We start from the raw sequence: 19,084 nt of genomic DNA on the forward strand, positions 1-19,084 counted from the left end.
TGTTGGGAGTGTCAAAGAACTGGTGGCCACTGTCAGTCCGCAGCACTAAATACACTCCCTTCTCACAAAGAAAGAGATGCTTAGCAGAAAACCCTTTGTTTCTTCATTCCTTTACCCCTCTCCCTTCTTACACTTTTATAATGCTTCCTTACTTCACATCACCCAAAGCTTCATTCATTCACCCAACAAATATGTTATTATGTATCAGGGATGCAGAAGTGAACGAAACAAAGTCCCTGCTCTCATCACTCTAATATCATAGTGGAGGGAGTGGACAACCAAGAAATAAACGAGCCCACAGTGTAGTGCTGGTAGACAATAGGTGCTTTGGAGAATAACAGCAAGGAGAAATGGATTGGGGACTGTTGTTGTAAGGATAGGGTGGTCCCTGCTATAAACAGAGTGATCATTGACTCCTGAGGTGACATCTAAGCCTAAGGCAGAGAGAGAGGTGAGTGGGGGGGGGGAGAAGCTCCAGGCAGTACACACAGGAAGTGCAAAGGCCCTGGGCTGATAGAGAGTGACATAGTTCCTGACAACCTTAAATATGGGGCTGACAGTTAAGGACACAATTCCTCACAACTTTATATGTAGTTAGAAAGCCCAAACAACCACAATACAGTTCATTAAAGAACAAAAAATAAGGTGTATGGGAGGTGATCACTTGGTTGAGCACACATGAAACAATGTGCAAGGACTCAGGTTCAAACCCCACTCCTGATCTGCAGGGGGGAAGCTTCAGGAATGGTGGAACAGTACTGCAAGGGTCTCTCTCCCCCGCTATTTCCTCTTCCCCTCTCAATTTCTCTATTCTATCAAGAAATAAAATAAAGGGGCTGGGCGGTAGCGCAGCAGTTTCAGCGCACATGAAGTGAAGCTCAAGGACCGGCACAAGGATCCTGGTTTGAGTCCCTGGCTCCCCACCTCCAGGGCAGTCGCTTCACAAGTGGTGAGGCAGTTCTGCAGATGTCTGTCTTTCTCTCCTCTCTGTCTCCCCCTCCTCTCTCGATTTCTCTCTGTTCTATCCAACAACAGCAACAGCAACAACAATAATAACAACAACTGTGATAAACAAGGGCAACAAAAGGGGGAAATAGCCTCCAGGAATAGTGGACTCATAGCTCAGGCACCAAGCCCCAGTCATAACCCTGGAGGCAAAAAAAAAAAAGAAAAAGAAAAAGAAAAGAAAGAAAATAAAGGGAAGGGGGAAAAGCCACCAGGAGCAACGGAATTGATGTACAGGTGCCAAGCCCCAATGATAACCCTTGTGGCAATTACAAAAAGAAAAGGTGGGGGGAAGAGGAGGAGGAGGGAAGGAGAAGAGGAACAGTAAGAAGGAATACGGTTGCACACAGCAAATCTTATTCTAAGCAAAACTGTTTTTTTTATAACCTGGTTTTGTTATAAGGAAATGTCACCTGAGAATAGTGTGTCTCAGTTCTCTAAGCTTGAGGGAGTTCACTTTTCTAAAGGAGTATGTGCATAGCCTACTTCCTGGCTTGTGGTGAGGATCAAAAAAAAAAAATCACACCATAAAAATGAAAGTTGCCTTGCTTCTGGTTTCATTTACTACCGCAAGGTTGCCAGTGATTTTTTTCCGAGAGAACATAAATCATTATCACTTCCGGCTTAAAAATTCTCCAAAGGCTACATGTGGCCTGAAGACTAATGGCTGGGCGCACACGCACTTAGGAAGCCCTAGTCACTGGCACCTCCCAAGTTAACAAAACACAGTCCCTGCTCTCCTGAGGTCTAGTGGAGGGAGCAAGTCCATTCATAGGACACACCAGTACTGTCCTCCATGCTACTGCCAGATCCAGCCAGCTCGCTCCCAAACAGGCTCTCATCTCTGCAACCCTTTGCCTGGTCACTCCAGTCCTGGGGTTCATTCTCCCCTTTCTCCAAATTCTACACCTAAAGGACCAAGGCCTCTGCACCTAGAAGGTCCCAGTTCAGTCCTCTGCTACCTCGAGCGACTTACTAAAGCCCCTTTCAGACCATTTTCGTAGATGAACTCTTGATACAGTCTAGCATTAGCTAACGTGCCATCTGAACAAACCTGCGCTTCAATTTCCCTATGTGCAAAAGGACCTCAAGATGTCGCACCCATCAGCCTTGACAAGCAGCCAGGAGGAGCCTTGGGTTTGCCCCGAGCACACAGCGGGCTTCGAACTCGCGGTCAGGGCTGTGGGGCACCACTAGGGAGTGTCCCGCGGAGCGGCAGCTTCTAGGATTTGGGGGCAGGGAAAGGGGATGAACATCCATCCCTTCCCCAAATCTTCCCAACCCTGCCTGCCCCGAAGCTGCAGGCGGCACGCCGACGGCGTCTGCTAAGCCGGGTACCCGCCGCAGCACCCAGGCAGGGCTTTCCCGGGGTCGCGGCGCCGGGTCGGCAGCCACGCCCACACGCGGCTCCCGGCGGTCCAGAAAGCCCGGCATCCCCCGCGCGCTCTCGGGAGCGGAGCCCAGTGGCGAGGTGGGCATGCGTGGGCCGCGGCGCGCATGCCCGCTCTTCCCGACAGGCGGAAGTTCAGGGCGGGGGCGCGGCCAGGCGCGCGCCTCCGCCGGCCGCCGCGCACGCGCGGGCTCGCGCCGACGCAGCACGGCCCCGAGGGCGCGAGCCCGCCGCCGCCGCTCCTGCCGTCGCCGCCGGGCCGGGACCGCTGTGCGCCCGCGGCGAGAGGCGTGGGAGGGAGCGCGGATCGTGCCGCGGCGCGGCCGGTCGTCTTCAGTCTTCGTCCTTGGTGCCAAACGCGGTGGAGTGAGTGCGGGGACCCGGGTCGGGGTCGCGATCGGGCCCGCTCCTCTAGGAGCTGCCGGCCGGCAGGGCCGCGGCCAGAGGGCGGAGGGCCGAGCGGGCCGGGCCGGTCAGTCCCCGTGGCGGCTGCGGCGGCGACTGTCCCCTTCCGTCCGCTGTGTCCCGCCCGCCCGCCGCGGCTCGGGGGGCTGAGGACAGGGGGAGCATGCGGGGGTGCTCCTGGAGCCGGGGGGGGGGGCTCGGGCAGGCCGCGGGGTTGGGGGCGCGGGTACGGGAGCCGGGGGGTCAGAGGGCGCGAGGAGGCCGGGCGCGGGGGGCTGCAGCGGGGGCCGCGCTGACGGGCTGGCTGGGGGGCCGCGGGGAGACGGGGGTGTGCGGGACGGCGCGGAGCCGGGCTCCCGGGGAGGTCGGGAGGGGGTGAAGGCGGCACGACTTGGGGGGGGTCTGCGGGACGCCGGGATGGTGGGGCCGGCTGGGGCTGGGGGAGGTCGGCCGTTGGCGCGGGCGGGGCGCCTCCAAAACAAAAGGGGCGCGGGAGGAGGGGAGGACGGGGACCCGCGGGGGAGGGAGGGTGGGTGCCCAGCTGGCCGGCGGGCGGGCCTCGAACCCGGGCCGGGCCCCCCGCCGGCGCGGCCAAGTTCTCCCCTGGCTGGATTCCCGGTGCCCCCCAAGTCTCCCTCCCCGGCCCAGCCCCCCGCCTTAGAGCAGCTCTAGGTGTGCGCGCGCCTGTGGACTCGGCGTCGTTCATTTGCGGGATTATTTAGTAGCTAAATGCGCTAAGGGGAAAGTTGTGCCCCCCCCCTTTACTTTTTCTTTCTCTCTCTCTCTCTCTCTCTCTTTTGAGCTATTTCAACAGTGTCTCATTCTTGCTTGGTGAGCCTGCAGCTGGGTTTTTGGCCGCGAGACTAAGATAATAGTAAGACTGTAGTAACGATGGGAGTTGGTTGAAATCCGTTCACATTGCGAAACGGTGTTAGGGGTTTGGGGATTTGGACTGAAGACGGAGATAATAGAAACATTTTCACCGCTGGGGGAGGAACAACACCATCATCACAAAACCAGGCCATTATTTGGTGTCAGAGCGTCAGCCTTGTCCTGATATATAAAAGGGTTGTGGAAGTAGCCTGCTTTGCAACAGGGACACAGCCGGAGCCTCTGGCCTGCTGCTGTGCCATCTTTGAACACTTTGAAATGTGGGTGGAAAGTATATGGTGAAGGAATTAAGAGATGCAGAGCGAATTTGCGTTCAATTTACTTACAGCAAGAGATGTTTTACTAGAGTTGTGTAACTTTTTTGTTCGTGTATGTATGTGTGTTTTTACTTTAAACCTGCAATGTTTGAACACGTGTAACTGAGTATATATATATATATATATATATATATATATATATATATATATTTTTTTTTTTGCTTATGGCTATTCCTGTATGGGGAAAACTAGCTGAATCTACTTTTAGCTTCGTGTTGTCAGTGCAGCAAAAATGGCATATTTCCCCCAATTTCTAAATGAACGCTGAAAAAAGATTAAGGCACTTTCTTTTTTAAAGGCGTCCACATCCACAACAGACTTTATATAGACACTGAGTACAAGACTTTATATACCTCGTTCAAAAGTGATACTTTGGGAAAGCTAGGGAGACAACGGAATGGTTCTGCAAAAGACTTACTGCTGAGACTGAGGTCCCAGGTTCAATCCCCAGCACCACCATAAGCCAGAGTTAAGCAGTGCTCCGGTATTTCTTTCTGTATCTCTCTTTGATTAAAATAAGTGAGTTAAAGATTTATCAAAAAAAAAAAAAGTCAAAGATGATACATCATTAAATCAGGAGTTTAGTATATGGGGGGATAGGGTCAGAGAATTTTGGTGGTGAGTAGAACTGTACCCCTGCAGTCTACTCTACTAACCTTAGAATTTTTAAACCACTGTTAAATCAGTAATCAAACAAAATTAAAACTTAGTATTTACATTTGGGTGCTCTCCTAGAGGAGATGTGCCTTAACTTTTTTTGTTTATTTTTTTGCTTCCAGGTTATCCTTGGGGATTGGTGCCTACACTAGGAATACACTGATCCTGGGGGCCACTTTTTGCATAGGACAGAGAGAAATTGAGAGGGGGAGGGGAGGGGAGGGTAGAGGAGGACAGGACAGAGGGGGAGAGAGAGACACCTGCAGACCTGCTTCACTGCTTTGAAGCAAACCCCCCCCCCCCAGCGGGTGGTGAACAGGAGGCTTGACCTGGGATCCTTGGGCGGGTCCTTTTGTTTCATACTATGTGCATTTAACTGGGTGCACCACCCAGTCCCCCTGGCTTAAAATTTCTTTTGAGGCCAGTAGTCTCTTTTGGAAGTGAACAAGTTTGTTCAGTGGTACATGTCAGTTTCCAAGAATGAGCAGCAGTGGTGTCTTGTCTGAGTAAGTGGAAGGTTGTGAGGATCATTAATTCATCCTTATTTTTTTGCACCAAAGCAAAGGACACTGGGGGAGGGAGGAATGGAAAGGTGCAGAGAGAGCGTTGGGGAATCTGTGCACCATGGTGGAGAAGGAGCTAAATTGGGGGCGAGATTGTTTTATAGACGCCTATCATGGGGAGATGAAAAATTGTGCTATAAACTGTTACCCCCCACACCAGATTATTTTGGGGGAAAAAAAGTCCTTAATTTTTTATGCAGCTCCAGGGAATGAACTAAGGGATTCCCTCACTCAAATTTTAAATTCTTTATACTTAGAGACAGAGGAAGAGAAGAGGGAAAGATAATAAAATACCACTCCACCGTTCAAGGTGCTTTCACTTAGTGCTGGGGTGGAACCCAGTACCTCATGCATAGTAAGGCTTGTGTTTTACCTGCTGAGTTGTCTCCTGGCCCCCTCTTTAAATTTTTTAATTTAATTTTTTATTTATAAAAAGGAAACATTGACTAAACCATAGGATAAGAGGGGCACAACTTCACACAATTCCCACCACCAGAACTCTATCCCATTCCCTCCCCTGATAGCTTTCCTGTTCTTTATCCCTCTGGGAGGATGGACCCAAGATCCTTGTGGGGTGCAGAAGGTGTAATGTCTGGCTTCTGTAATTGCTTCCCCGCTGAACATGGGCATTGACAGGTCAGTCCATACTCACAACCTGCCTCTCTCTTTCCCTAGTGGGGAAGGGCTTTGGGGAAGCGGAGCTCCAGGACACATTGGTGGGGTTGTCTGTCCAGGGAAGTCTGGTCAGCATCATGCTAACATCTGGAACCTGGTGGCTGAAAAGAGAGTTAACATACAAAGCCAAACAACTTGTTGAACAATCATGGACCTAAAGGCTGGAATGGTGCAGATGAACAGTTGGGGGGCCCTCCGTTTTGTAGATAGCTAGTAGGCATAATTTAGTTATATTCCAAAGGGCCTGTGGCTGTACTAGTGGGGTTTTTTTTTGGGGGGGGGGGACCTGAGTCTGAAATCTGATATGCAGGTGGATCCTAATTATTGTCTGGGGAGGTGGTATTATGACTGGCAGAAGGACCAGAAAGCTGGATCAGGGAAGAGAATAGCTCCCATATATGGGGAAGGTGTATAAATATTGTTGACTAAACCCCATCGATTTGATGTGATCTGGGGCCCATATTCAGCTTGGGAGCCTATGTGACCTCTGCATCCCTGTAGATCTGAGCTCACATTCTGTGGTCATGAGGAGGAATGTTCCAAGCTGCCCCAATTTCAGGACCCATCTTCCTCAGGTGTAGCATAGAGTATGTTGTCCAGCCTCCCTTCAGAGGATGGAACATTGTCTACCATTGTTGATCCAAGTTGAGGGCAAGGACCAATGGGGGCCTACAAAGGGGTCTATTGTGTTGTTCCTGCTAGGAATGATAGGTAACAGTGGAGAGGGGGATTTATTCGAGGTCTAGGCCCATCACGTCTGTTTGGGAATAACTCAGGACTCCCCGAATTAGGGCCCCAGCTGATGGGTTGGCCTGATAGTGACTAGAAAGTCATCGTTAAAGTATGCCAGTCTCATGCCCTTATTCAGCTTTTGCAGTCCTTGCTTTGATGAGGTTAGCTTTGGAGTGAGTGAGAGAACTGTAATAGGAAGTAGGTGAGGAGGGTATCTAAGTCTAAGTAGACACTAATTAAAAAAATATATATATATACATATATATATATTGCAGTTTAAAAAATTTTATTAGGGAATTAATGTTTTATATTTGACAATAAATATAATAGTTTGTACATGCATAACATTTCCCAGTTTTCCATATAACAATACAATCCCCACTAGGTCCTCTGTCATCCTTTTTGGACCTGTATTCTCCCCCCCCCCCCCATAATCTTTTACTTTGATGCAATAAGCCAATTCCAGTTCAGGTTCTACTTGTGTTTTCTCTTCTGATCTTGTTTTTCAATCTGCCTGAGAGTGAGATCATCCCATATTCATCCTTCTGTTGCTGACTTATATCACTTAACATGAATTTTTCAAGGTCCATCCAAGATTGGCTGAAAACAGTGAAGTCACCATTTTTTATAGCTGAGTAGTATTCCATTGTGTATATATACCACAACTTGCTCAGCCACTCATCTGTTGGTGGACACCTGGCTTGCTTCCAGGTTTTGAGTAGACACTATTTCATTATGAATTTTATACTGACTCAATACAGACTATTGTGTTTTTTTGCTTTCAGGTATATATTTTGCCTGAATTTATGGATACATGTGAACATATGCTCTATCTTATGGGACCTGGATCTAGCTTTTGGGCTTTTGTTAGGAAGTGAACCTCCTGGAATGGAACTTGAGAATACTATGAAAGGAAAGGTCTCACCCGAGTAAGGAGGGTGAAGGGTTGACATTCTATGCCTGACGTCTGTGGACACAGTCTGAAGTGAAGCATGCTGAGGTGGTACTCATTGCATTGATTAGTTTGGGATCAGCGGATGCAATATCATTTGGTATGAATTGAGAGAAGCATGCAGGAAAGTGAGCCCCGCCCTAGAGGTTCCAGGACTGGGGGAAATAATAGGCTCTAAAGAGGAAGTGGGAGGTTCCTACTGTCTTAAGGTTTAAGAAGACAATAGATAGTTATTGTTATAATCACATTATTTGGCAATTGGGTTAACTCTGAAATATCCCTTTGTTAGGATTTGCTATCATATACAACATCACCATAATTTATGTCCTTTGACATTATTTGTATATAGCTGTGCCACTGGTTGCTTCTGTTCTCCCTGGTCTAAGCTTTTAAGAGCATCAATATATCAAAGACTCAGTCTGTGATATAAAAGGTTTGAGACATTCAGTCAATTTATCCTCTCATATTGACTACAAATTGATAGGAGTATACATAAACACCATTCCCACCACCAAAATACTGTGTCCCCCCCCCCCCCAAGCTGGACATCCACCCTCATCCTCAACCCAGAGTTTTTACTTTCGTGCCCTACTCTAAATTCAGTCAAATCCTGCTTTGAGTTTCCCTTTCTGTTATTCTTTATCAACTTCTGTTTATGAGTGGGATCATCCCATACTTATCTTTATTTTTCTGACTTAGCTCAGTTAACATAATTCCTTCTAGCTCAATCCAAGATAGGTGAGAGAAGGTGGGTTCATTGCTCTTAATAGCTGCACAGATTCCATTGTGTATATATACCACAACTTTCTCAGCCACTCATCTGTTGTTGGGCACCTTGATTGCTTCCAGGTTTTAGCTATTACGAATTGTGCTGCTATGAACATAGGTGTACACATTTCTTTTTGGATGGGTATTATGGAGTCCTTGGGGTATATCCCTAGGAGAGGGATTACTGGTTTCTATGGAAGGTCCATGTCTAGCCTTGTGAGAGTTCTCCAGACTGCTCTTCACAGAGGCTGGACCAGTTTACATTCCTACCAGCAGTGCAGAAGTTCCTCAGTCCCCACAGCCTCTCCAGCATTTGTTGCTGCTGTCCTTTTTGATGTATGCCATTCTCACAGGAGTGAGGTGGTATCTCAGTGTTGTCTTTATTTGCAGTTCTGTGACAGTCAGCGACTTGGAGCAATTTTTCATGTGTTTGTTAGCCTTGTGGATCTCTTCTGTAGTGAATGTTCTGTTTATATCCTCTGCCCATTTTTGGATGGGGTGATTTGCTTTTTTGTTGCTAAGTTTGCTGAGCTCTTTGTATATTTTGGTTATTAGTCTCTTGCCTGATGTATGGCATGTGAAGATCTCCCATTCTGTGAGGGGTCTCTTTGTGTGATAGTTTCTTTGGCTGTACAGAAGCTTTTCAATTTGATGTAATCCCATTGATTTGTTTCTGCTTTAGTCTTCCATGCAGTTGGGTTTGTTTCATCAAATGTGTCCTTGAGGTTTAGGTGGGAAAGTGTTCCACCAATGTTTTCCTCTAAGTATTTGAGAGTTTCTGGTCTAACATCCATGTCCTTGATCCATTTCTAGTTGCTTTTTTTTTTTTATTGTTGTAGTCATCGTTGTTGGCTAGGACAGAGAGAAATGGAGAGAGGAGGGGAGAACAGAGAGGGAGAAAGACACCTGCAGACCTGCTTTAACACTTGTGAAGTGACTCCTCTGCAGGTGGGAAGCCGGGGTCTCGAACTGGGATCCTTACGCCAGGAGTGTTCCTGTTTCTTCGATCTTGTGGAAAAGCTTTAGAAGTATAAGTATTAACTGTTTCCTGAAGGTTTTGTAGAATTCGTTTGTGAAGCCATCTGGTCCAGGACTTTTGATGGGAAGATTCTTAATAACTGTTACGATTTCTTTGTCTGTGATTGGTGCATTTAGGTTTTGTAGTTCTTCTTGATTCAATTTTGGAAGGGCATATGTTTCTAGGAATTCTTCCATGTCTTCCAGATTCTCTAGCTTGGTGGCATATAGTTCTTCATAGAAGTTTCACATGATTCTCTGGATTTCTGTGGTGTCAGTTGTGATATCTCCTCTATCATTTACAATTCTATTTATTTGAGTCTTCTCCCTTTTTTTTTTTTTTTTAGTGAGTCTGGCTAGGGGTTTATCAATCTTGTTTAATTTTTCAAAGAACCAACATTAGGCTTCATTGATCTTTTGCATGGTTCTCTTATTTTCGATGTTGTTTATTTCTGCTCTAATTTTAGTGATTTCTGTCCTTCTGGTTGCTTCAGGGTTCCTTTGTTCCTCTTCCTCTAAGTCCTTAAGGCATGCAGTAAGGTTTATTTGATCTTTTTCTTGTTCTCTAATATGTGATTGTATGGCTATGAGTTTCCCTCTCAGTACTGCATTAGCTGTGTCCCAAATATTTTATAGCTTGTGTCTTCATTTTCATTTGTTTCCAGGAACATTTGAATTTCTTGCTTGAGTGTCTCTCCAACCCAGCGGTTCTTAAGCAGCATGTTGTTGAGTTTCCAAATTCTGTGACTTTTAGTAATTTTCTGTTTGTTGTTAAATGTTAGCTTTACTCCACTGTGGTCTGACAAGATACTTGGGATGATTCCAGTGCTCTTTAATTTGTTGATGCTGTCTTTGTGGCCTAACATGTGGTCTATCCTTGAGTATGTGTTGTGTGGATTTGAAAAGAATGTGTATTCCAGTTTTTTGGGGTGAAGAACTCTGAAAATGTCCAGGAGGTCTAATTTGTCCATCTCTTCATTTAATTCTCTTGTTTCTTTGTTGATTCTTTGCTTCAGTGTTCTAAGTGTGAGAGTGGGGTGTTAAAACCACCCCCACTATTATTGTATTACTATTGATGTATTTTTGTAGTTCTTTCAGTAGATGTTTGATGTATTTAGATGGGCCCTCATTGGCTGCATACATGTCAATAATTGTTAAATCTTTTTGGTTGATTGATCCTCTAATCATTATGTAATGGCCTTGTCTATCTTTTATTACTTTATTTAATTTAAATTCTATTGTGTCTTAGATGAGAATGGCTGTTCCTGCCCTTTTTTGTGGTCCATTAGCCTGTAGGGTAGTTTTCCATCCCTTCACTTTAAGCCTGTGTTTGTCTTGGGTCAGATGGGATTCTTGCAAGCAGCATATGGTTGGGTTGTGTTTTCTGATCCATCCTCCCACTCTGTGCCTTTTAATGGGTGAATTTAAGCCATTGACATTGATATTATGGATTTAATGTATTGTATTGTCTTATTTATTTACAAATAAAAGTATCTTTTATTTGCTCTGATATATGGCAAGTATTATGGTGATGTTCTTGTTTATAAGAGATCTTTTAGAACCTCCTTTAGGGCAGGCTTGGTGATGGTTGTCTCCTTTAACTGTTGTCTGAGAAGGTTTTGATCCCTCCATCTAGTCTGAATGAAAGTCTAACAGGATATATTATCCTTGGTTGAAGCCCTTTTCATTCAGGGCTAAATAGATACCTTGCCGTTCTCTTCTGGCTTTTAGAGTTTGAGTGGAGTAGTCTGCTGAAAATCTTATGGGTTTTCCCCTGTATGTGATTTTGTTTTTCTCTTGCAGCCTTTAGGATCCTTTCTTTATCCTTACTTCTTTTCATTGTAACTATGATGTGTCTTGGTGTCTTCAGGTCTGAGTTGATTCTGTTTGGGACTCTCTGAGCCTCTTGAATCTTAATGTCCTTTCTGTTGTTTAGGCCTGGGAAGTTTTCTTCTATAATTTCCTCTAGTATGTTTACTTCTCCTTCCTCTCGTTCTTCCACTGGCAGGCTAGTTATACGAATGTTACTTCTTTTGAGATCATCCCATATGTCTGTGTTGTTGTTTTCAGTGTCTCTCAATCTCTTTGAGCTCTTTCACTTCTTTCTTTGTTTTCTCTAGCTCATCCTCTGTCTGGCTAATTCTGTTTTCTGCTTCTGTAGGCCTGCTTTCCCTTGCCTCAGCTTCTTTCTTCAGTTCAGTTATAGTATTAGCTTGCTCTGCTAATACTAATAAACCTTTTAGTTCAGCTATTTCAGCTTTCAGTTCTCTAATTACCTCAAGGTAGCTTATGTTTTCCTTAAGGGTCTCATCTGTTGTTTCCCTAATTCTGATAGCCCTCTCCTCCATAGTTGTCTTCATTTCTGTGATTATTAGGTTTATTATTGCTTGCATACTTTTCTTATCTGTGGTTACTTCTGACTGATTTGGAGTTTATTCTGGGCTCCTGTCGTGATTTATTGTGGTAGCAGTTTTATTTGCTCTTGATTTAACCATTTTTCTTATTGATGTATTTTTTATTTTTCTGTTCTGTCGTTCTTCAGTTGTTTTGTTTTGAGTACAAGCCACACTATACTAAAGACCTTTATGACAAATGTAGTCACCAACCTCAGAAATTACAACAATAGTAACTGAAGCAAAGATTGATGCAGTTCAGCCAATACCAGTTAGCCAAAAACCACCACCAGTCCAAGAAAAAAGCAACCAAATCCAAAGGAAAAAGAGAAAGGAAAAAAGGGAGAGCAAGAATAGACAGTTATGCATATCTACTGTCCACAGTAAATTCTAGGGGTAGCAAGAGGAAAAAGGGAACTAGATAAGACACACACACACACACACACACAGTCCACTCTGAGTCAGATTTCTTCCACAGAATAATTCACAAACAAGTATCAGTGAATTCAGAAATCAAAAGAAGGAGGAAGGAAGAAAAGAAGACAAGAACAGAAAAATAAAAAAGAGCAGTGAAAGGAACGAGTTTTTTTTTTTTTAATTTATTTAATTAGCTATGAGGAGGGAGAAAGGAGAGTGGAGAGAACTGGTAGGGAGAAATAAGTTCCTCTCACACTGGATAGGACACCCAGTCACCTAACAATGGCAAAAACGACAGTTCATTTTGGTCAAACTAAAAAAGGAGCGTGCAAATGGGATACATGTATATAGTAATAGTAATAATAAAATAGAATAGAGTAAAAAAAAAACAAAAAAAAAAAACCCTAACAGTCAGTCTGCAGCTTGGACGGCTCCGGATCAGGCAGCCTGAGCAAAGACAGCCAATTGTAAGAAGTATCCAAGAAAAAAAAACCCTCCAGGTAGTCTTTCCCAGGCAGGGGTGAGGCTCTGATTGGTCAGGTATTTTGACACTCAAATAGAGCTTCAGCCACTTAAAAAAAAGAGAGAAGGAAAACAAAAAGGGAAAAGGTTTGGAATGACACCCCTGTGGTGAGCGAGTAATCTTGGTAAAGAAAATAGCTCAGCAGGGGGAGCCTGCTAGGAGTGGCTCTCCAGCCCCTGGGGGTGGGTCTGGAGTGGGCGAGAGGGGTGAGCTTCAGAAATAATAAAAAGATTTCCTTTATTTTACCCCCACCTTTGTTTTCCAACCCTTATTCACCCTCCTGCTGACGGCCCAGTATCCTATCCTATCCTATCCTATCCTATCCTATCCAGAGAAACCCCGGTCACAAGCTTCTGCTATTGGAGCTCACACCAGCTGCTGTTTGCAAGTCGCCATCTTGGCTTCGCCCCCCCTCTAACTTCCTCTTTAAATTTTTTTCCCCATTTTTTACTATAATTAAAAAATGTTGGGAGTCGGGCAGTAGTGCAGTGGGTTAAGCACGCAAGGCTCAAGGACCAGCATAAGGATCCAGGTTCAAGCCCCTGGCTCCCACCTGCAGGGGAGGCGCTTCACAGGTGGTGAAGCAGGTCTGCAGGTGTCTATCTTTCTCTCCCCCTCTCTGTCTTCCCCTCCTCTCTCCATTTCTCTCTGTCCTCCCCTCCTCTCTCCATTTCTCTCTGTCCTATCCAACAACAATGACATCAATAACTATAACAACAATAAAAACAAGGGCAACAAAAGGGGGAAAAAACTGTTTAGTTATTTATTTTTACCAGGCTGCTGCTCTGCTCCCCTTTGAGTTTCGGTGGTTGTGGTGGTGGGGGCATAGGATGGAACCTGGGTCTTTGAAGCCTTGGAGCCTCAGGCATGAAAGTCTTTTTGCATAACCATTATGCTATCCCTATTGCCCTATTTTTACTTTCAATTTGAGTGAGACCAGAGCTTAGACCTCCCCTAACCCTTTTCCTCTTGTTTTTATGTTGTGTCAGGGATTGACTTTATAGCCTTATGCATGAAAAGCTTTATCACTGAGCCACTTCTCTGGTTCCTTACTAGAAAAATTAATAAAACTGCAGTTGTTTCTGTAACACTGCTTATCCATTGTTGAGGAATTATAGATCTTAATGCTTCAACTCTCAAAACTCTTTTTTAAAATTTCCTACTCATTTTTTTTCTAGCTGCAAAGTTGGAGAAAATAAATTGACGAAAACTGTGTTGTTAAAACTAACCTCTTTCAAAATATATGCGTATTGATTAGATCCCACAGAGAAGATGATTCTGTACTGTAGTCCATAGCTATAGATACCATCCATCTATAGATGCAGGAAACATAAGTTCGAAAATTACTAAGAAGATGCTTGCACACTGATTTAAGTTAAAGAAAAGTAGAATTTTAGTTTGAGGGGCCAGGCGGTAGTGACCTGGTTAAGAGCACATGCTACAGTGCGCAAGGATCTGGGTGTGTGCGTTCCTAGAGCATTGTTCCCAGAGCATTGTTCAGCTCTAGTTTCTGGTGGTGCAGGGGATTGAATCAGTGGCTTTGGAGGCATGAGAGCCTCTTTGCATGACTGATCAATATGATTTCTCCCCTGCCCTGCTCTGTGTTTTAAGATAGGTGATTTTGAGAAAATTAAAATTTCAGGAGGCTAGGCAGTGGCGCACCTGGTTAAGCGTTCAAGGACGCAGGTTCAAGTCCCTGGTCTCCACCTGTAGGTAGAAACTTCTTGAGTGGTGAAATAGGGCCGCAGGTGTCTCTGTCTCTCTCCCTATTTTCCCCCTCAATTTCTATCTAATAATAAACAAATAAATAATATTTTAAAAAGGGAGGGGGTAGATAGCATAGGACTTTCCTGCCTGGGAAAGCAGCAGTCTTTTAAAAATCTTAACTCACTTTTCTAAAGTAGGAATAAATTGTGTGCGAACTGTAAATTACCATGTCTGGGAAAATTTAAGTAATTGCATTTTCTATTTGAATCTGACACTTGGAGCTCATTAAGTTCTGATCCCACAAACCTGGCGTGGGAACACATTTTAATGAACATACCAAAAATCATTTAATTATTCAAAAAGAATACAGGGTTAAAGTGTGTGATACAGGCTAGGAGATGGCTCAACCTATTGAAAGCACCAACCTGAGCGTGTTTGAGGACTAGAGGCCTCAGGTTCGATCCCTGCAGTACCACATGCAGCGCTGAGCAGTGCTCTGCTCTGCCTTTCCCCCTCTTCCATCATAATAAATAAACCTTGTAGAAAAAAGTATAATGCTTGATGCACTGACCGACTAGCAAGTAATACACTTTTAGTAACAACATTTATAGCTTCTTTTTTTTATTTTTTGAGTTGATGTTTATGGGAAACAGTTTTTGTGGGCAAGCAGGGAGTAGCCTAAGAAGAAACCAAATTGCACATTTTTTACAGTTATAAGTCCCTTGGAGTAAGTTCTAGTATTTATAGTCACTAACATAACTGCTTGCTGCTCTATAAATGTTTCTGAGATGAATGTTCTCATTCTCGCCAATTTAGAATCTTCTGTTCTGCTTTTAAGACTTGATACATTTCTCTACTACATTATTTGGGCCTAGTGGACCAAAACAAAGGCTTTGAAGAACCTGAAAGTTGTTTTTGTATGCTGTGTCTCTATTCTGCCTCCCTGTTCTGTGTTGAAAAGCCCTGCCACCTGGTGGCTTTTTGGGGTCTGCTGTGAACTGTAGGTGCTGGGTTTTGTCTATTTGTGATAAGTTTTTTTTTGTGTTTCTATATTATAGAAAGATTAAATGCTATATTCACTATATATTTTGCTAAATTGTGTCTTCTAGTGAGAATTTAAGTACCAGGACTAAAAACCTCATAGGACTTGATACCAGGGAAGAACTTTGGCTATTTGTTAGCTTTGTATTAGATTGCTGCTACTATTATTAAATGAGGGTCAGGAAAACATAGTGCTCTGCTCCTATACAATTGTGAAAAGCTTTTTCCCCCTTCTGGAAAATTATCTTGTGCTCATTAGGGCTTTTCCTAAATTCTGAAGACAGGAAATGGCTCTAGGCAACACAGAAATGAGTGAGATTTATAAATGTGGATCCTTGATTACAGTTCTAGAAGCCCAAAGATAACTTTTTTTTTTAAATTTATTCCCTTTTGTTGCCCTTGTTGTTTTATTGTTGTTGTTAATGTCGTTGTTGTGGATAGGGCAGAGAGAAATGGAGAGAGAAGGGGAAGACAGAGATGGAGAGAGAAAGATAGACACCTACAGACTTGCTTCGTCGCTTGTGGAGTGACTCCCTTGCAGATGGGGAGCCAGGGGCTCGAACCGGGATCCTTATGCTGGTCCTTGCGCTTTGGGCTGCTTTCGCTTAACCTGCTGCGCTACCACCTGACTCTTCTAATTGTGATCACCTAGAATCTTTTGGGTATTCTACAAGGAATTTACATTATGCCCTGAAAACATTTTTTTTTTAAATCTGTCTTCCTAATACTGCAATGCTAACCGTACTGTGTGCTAACTCTGCTTGGACCTGCTCACAGTCTTTTACTGCCATGCTGCAGTTCAGCTAAAGCGTTTGGAAAGTGACAGGTCACCTGCCTTCTATTTAGGTGAGGAATGCCAACATTTGAGCGAGAGAGAGCATCTTGCTGTTCCTGAGACCTTTGTTAGCCTTGCAGTGCTGAGAATGGGAATCCATACAGTCCATTGCCAGGAACCTTTGGTGAATGCTAGTGTTTGTAAGCCTCTGCTTTAGTGTTTTATTATTATGATTATTATTTTATTATCTTTATTTACTGGATAGAGAGAGCCAGAAATTGAGAGGGAAAGGGGAGATGGGGGGGGGAGAGAGAGAGAGACACCTGCAACACTGCTTCACCACTTGTAAAGCTTTCTCCTTGCAGGTGGGAACCGGGGGCTCGAACCCAGGTCCTTGAGCATTGTAACTTGTGCGGTCAACCCGGTACGCCACCTGGGTACCCAGCCTCTGCTTTAGTGTGTTTTGGAGTGCAAGTCCTAACAGGCAAAAAAATCAGTTGTTGGGAAAGTCATGATGTATTTTTCTGTGCAAAGATGTGTCATAACTTTCCTGACAGCCCTATAAGTGTATATAGTGAGTCTCTTTTTGACCACTCAAATTTGCTAATGAAATTGCCTTTATTTTGTGAATGCTAAGATGTTTTCCAGGATTTTTAGAATTTTAGGAAGTCATCACAACCACTTTTGTTTAGAGATTTTGGATGGTTTTTTTTTTTATGCCGAAGCTGCTTAATGCTTTTGAGTCTTGGTGGTTTGGGTTTTTATTCATTTATTTAGCCTCCAGGGTTATCGCTGGGGCTTGGTGCTGGCATTACAAATCCACTGCTCCTGGTGGCTTTTTTTTTTTCCCTCATTTTATTGGGTAAGAGAAGTTGAGAGAGGACGGGAGATAGGGAGAGACAGAGAGACACCTGCAGATCTACTTCACAGCTTGTGAAGTGACCCCCATGCAGGTGAGGAGTCAGGAGCTCGAACTGGGATCCTTGCAAGGTCCTTGTACTTCATACTGTGTGTGCTTAATTGTGTGCCACTGCCTAGCCCCATTGGTTTGGATCTTTGAAAAATTATGCTAATGTTTTAATTTTATATCATTTATTTATTTCTGATAGAGACAGAAATTGAGAAGGGGAAGATAGGAAGACGGAGAGATACTTGTAACACTGTTTCACCCCTTGTGAAGCTTCCCCCTCTACATCTGGGGGCTGGGGCTTGAATCTGGGTCCTTGTGCATTGTAATGTGTGTACTACCACTGGGCCCTGTTTAGATTTTTTTTCCCTTTGGTTTTAATTTTGTTTATTATTTTTATTTTTAAAATTTTATTAGTGACTTAATATTGACTTACAAAATTATAATAGAGGTAGACTTCACCGTTCCCAAAGCCATTTGCTGTATTTATATACATTTGCCTTTTCAAAAGTTGTTTTTTTTTTACTTATAAAATGGAAATATTGGCAAGACCATAGGGTAAGAGGGGTACAGTTTCACACAGTTCCCACCACCAGAACTCCATAGCCCACCCCCTTCTTTGAAAGCTTCCCTGTTCTCTATCCCTCTGGGAGTATGGAACCAGGATCAATATGGGATGCAGAAGGTGGAAGGTCTGGCTTCTGTAATTGCTTCCCCGCTGAACATGGGCATTGGCAGGTCAATCCATAGTCTCAGCCTGTCTCTCTCTTTCCCTAGTGGGGCGGGGCTGTGGGGAGGTGGGGCTCCAGGACACATTGGTGGGGTCATCTGCCCAGCCAAGTCAGGTTGCTGTCATGGTAGCATCTGGAACCTAGTGTCTGAAAAAGAATTAACATATAAAACCAAACAAATTGTTGACTAATCATGAACCTAAAGGCAAGAATATAGCAGGTGAAAATTTGGGGTCCGCCATTTTGGGAAAAGCTAGTGGGTCTATTTTAGGTCTATTCCAAGGGGCCCATGACTGTACTAGTTTTTGCCTGAGCCCGACAGCTAACATGAAGGTGGACCCAAGGTATCGTCTGGGGAGATGGTGTCATGGAAACCCTGTTTAGACTTTTTAAATGAACAGTTTTGCATTGCAATAGTTTGTGTAGCTCTGGACATGTATGGCTTCTGGCAGCAAGCAGGAAAGTATACATGTGAGTGCGTAAGGCACTACTAGAATACATTTGACAGCTTTCTAGCAGCAGAACAAACCTGAAGAAACTTGTGCTTTATCCTTTTTTTAAAATTAGTGATTTAATATTGATTTACAAAATTATGAGATACCAGGGGTATAATTCTATACCGTTCCCACCACCAGAGTTATGTCCTCATGCCCTCTACTGGAAACTGCAGTAGTTCTCCCAACGTCAGATATGGCCAACTATTATGTCTATGACTATATTTATATATATTTGTCCCCCCCCCATGGTCCTGCCTTCTCTTCCTGAGTCACACTTAGGTCTGTTACTACTTTTTTTTTTATGCCCTGGAGGGTTATTGCTGGGGCTCAGTGCCTACACCAGGAATCCACTGCTCCTATAGGCCATTTTCCCCCTTTTGTTGCCCTTGTTATTGTAGCCTTGTCGTGGTTATTGTTGTTGTTGATGTTGTTCATTGTTGGATAGGTCAGAGAGAAATGGAGAGAGGAGGGGAAGACAGAGAGGGGGAGAGAAAGATAGACACCCACGCCTGTGAAGCGACTCCCCTGCAGATGGGGAGCCGGGGCTCAAACTGGGATCCTTACGCCGGCCCTTGTGCTTTGCGCCATGTGCGCTTAACCTGCTGCGCTACCGCCCGGCCCCCTCTTACTACTTTTGAGTATCCTTACTCCTCTCTCTCTCGGGCTCCTAATGAAATTGAAGTTCAGAGCCGTCTGGTCAGTATTTACCCCTCTGGGAGTA

General features: G+C 44.4%; 1 protein-coding gene across 22 annotated transcripts in view; it reads left to right on the plus strand.

Moving 5' to 3' along the window:
* The first annotated feature begins 2,577 nt into the window (after positions 1 to 2,577).
* The window catches only part of PTK2 (protein tyrosine kinase 2), a 224,867-nt gene continuing 208,360 nt past the window's right edge, over positions 2,578 to 19,084 (plus strand). For 7 of the 22 annotated variants that reach the window (XM_060195931.1, XM_060195933.1, XM_060195932.1 and 4 more), the window contains exon 1: positions 2,582 to 2,761. The gene's annotated coding sequence lies outside the window, so the exon portion shown is untranslated. Of the gene's footprint in view, positions 2,762 to 19,084 lie in introns of all 22 variants that reach the window. The other 15 variants (XM_060195929.1, XM_060195930.1, XM_060195937.1 and 12 more) reach the window with 8 other exon arrangements.

This window comes from Erinaceus europaeus, chromosome 8, assembly GCF_950295315.1.
Source record: "Erinaceus europaeus chromosome 8, mEriEur2.1, whole genome shotgun sequence".
Taxonomy (NCBI): Eukaryota; Metazoa; Chordata; class Mammalia; order Eulipotyphla; family Erinaceidae; genus Erinaceus; species Erinaceus europaeus.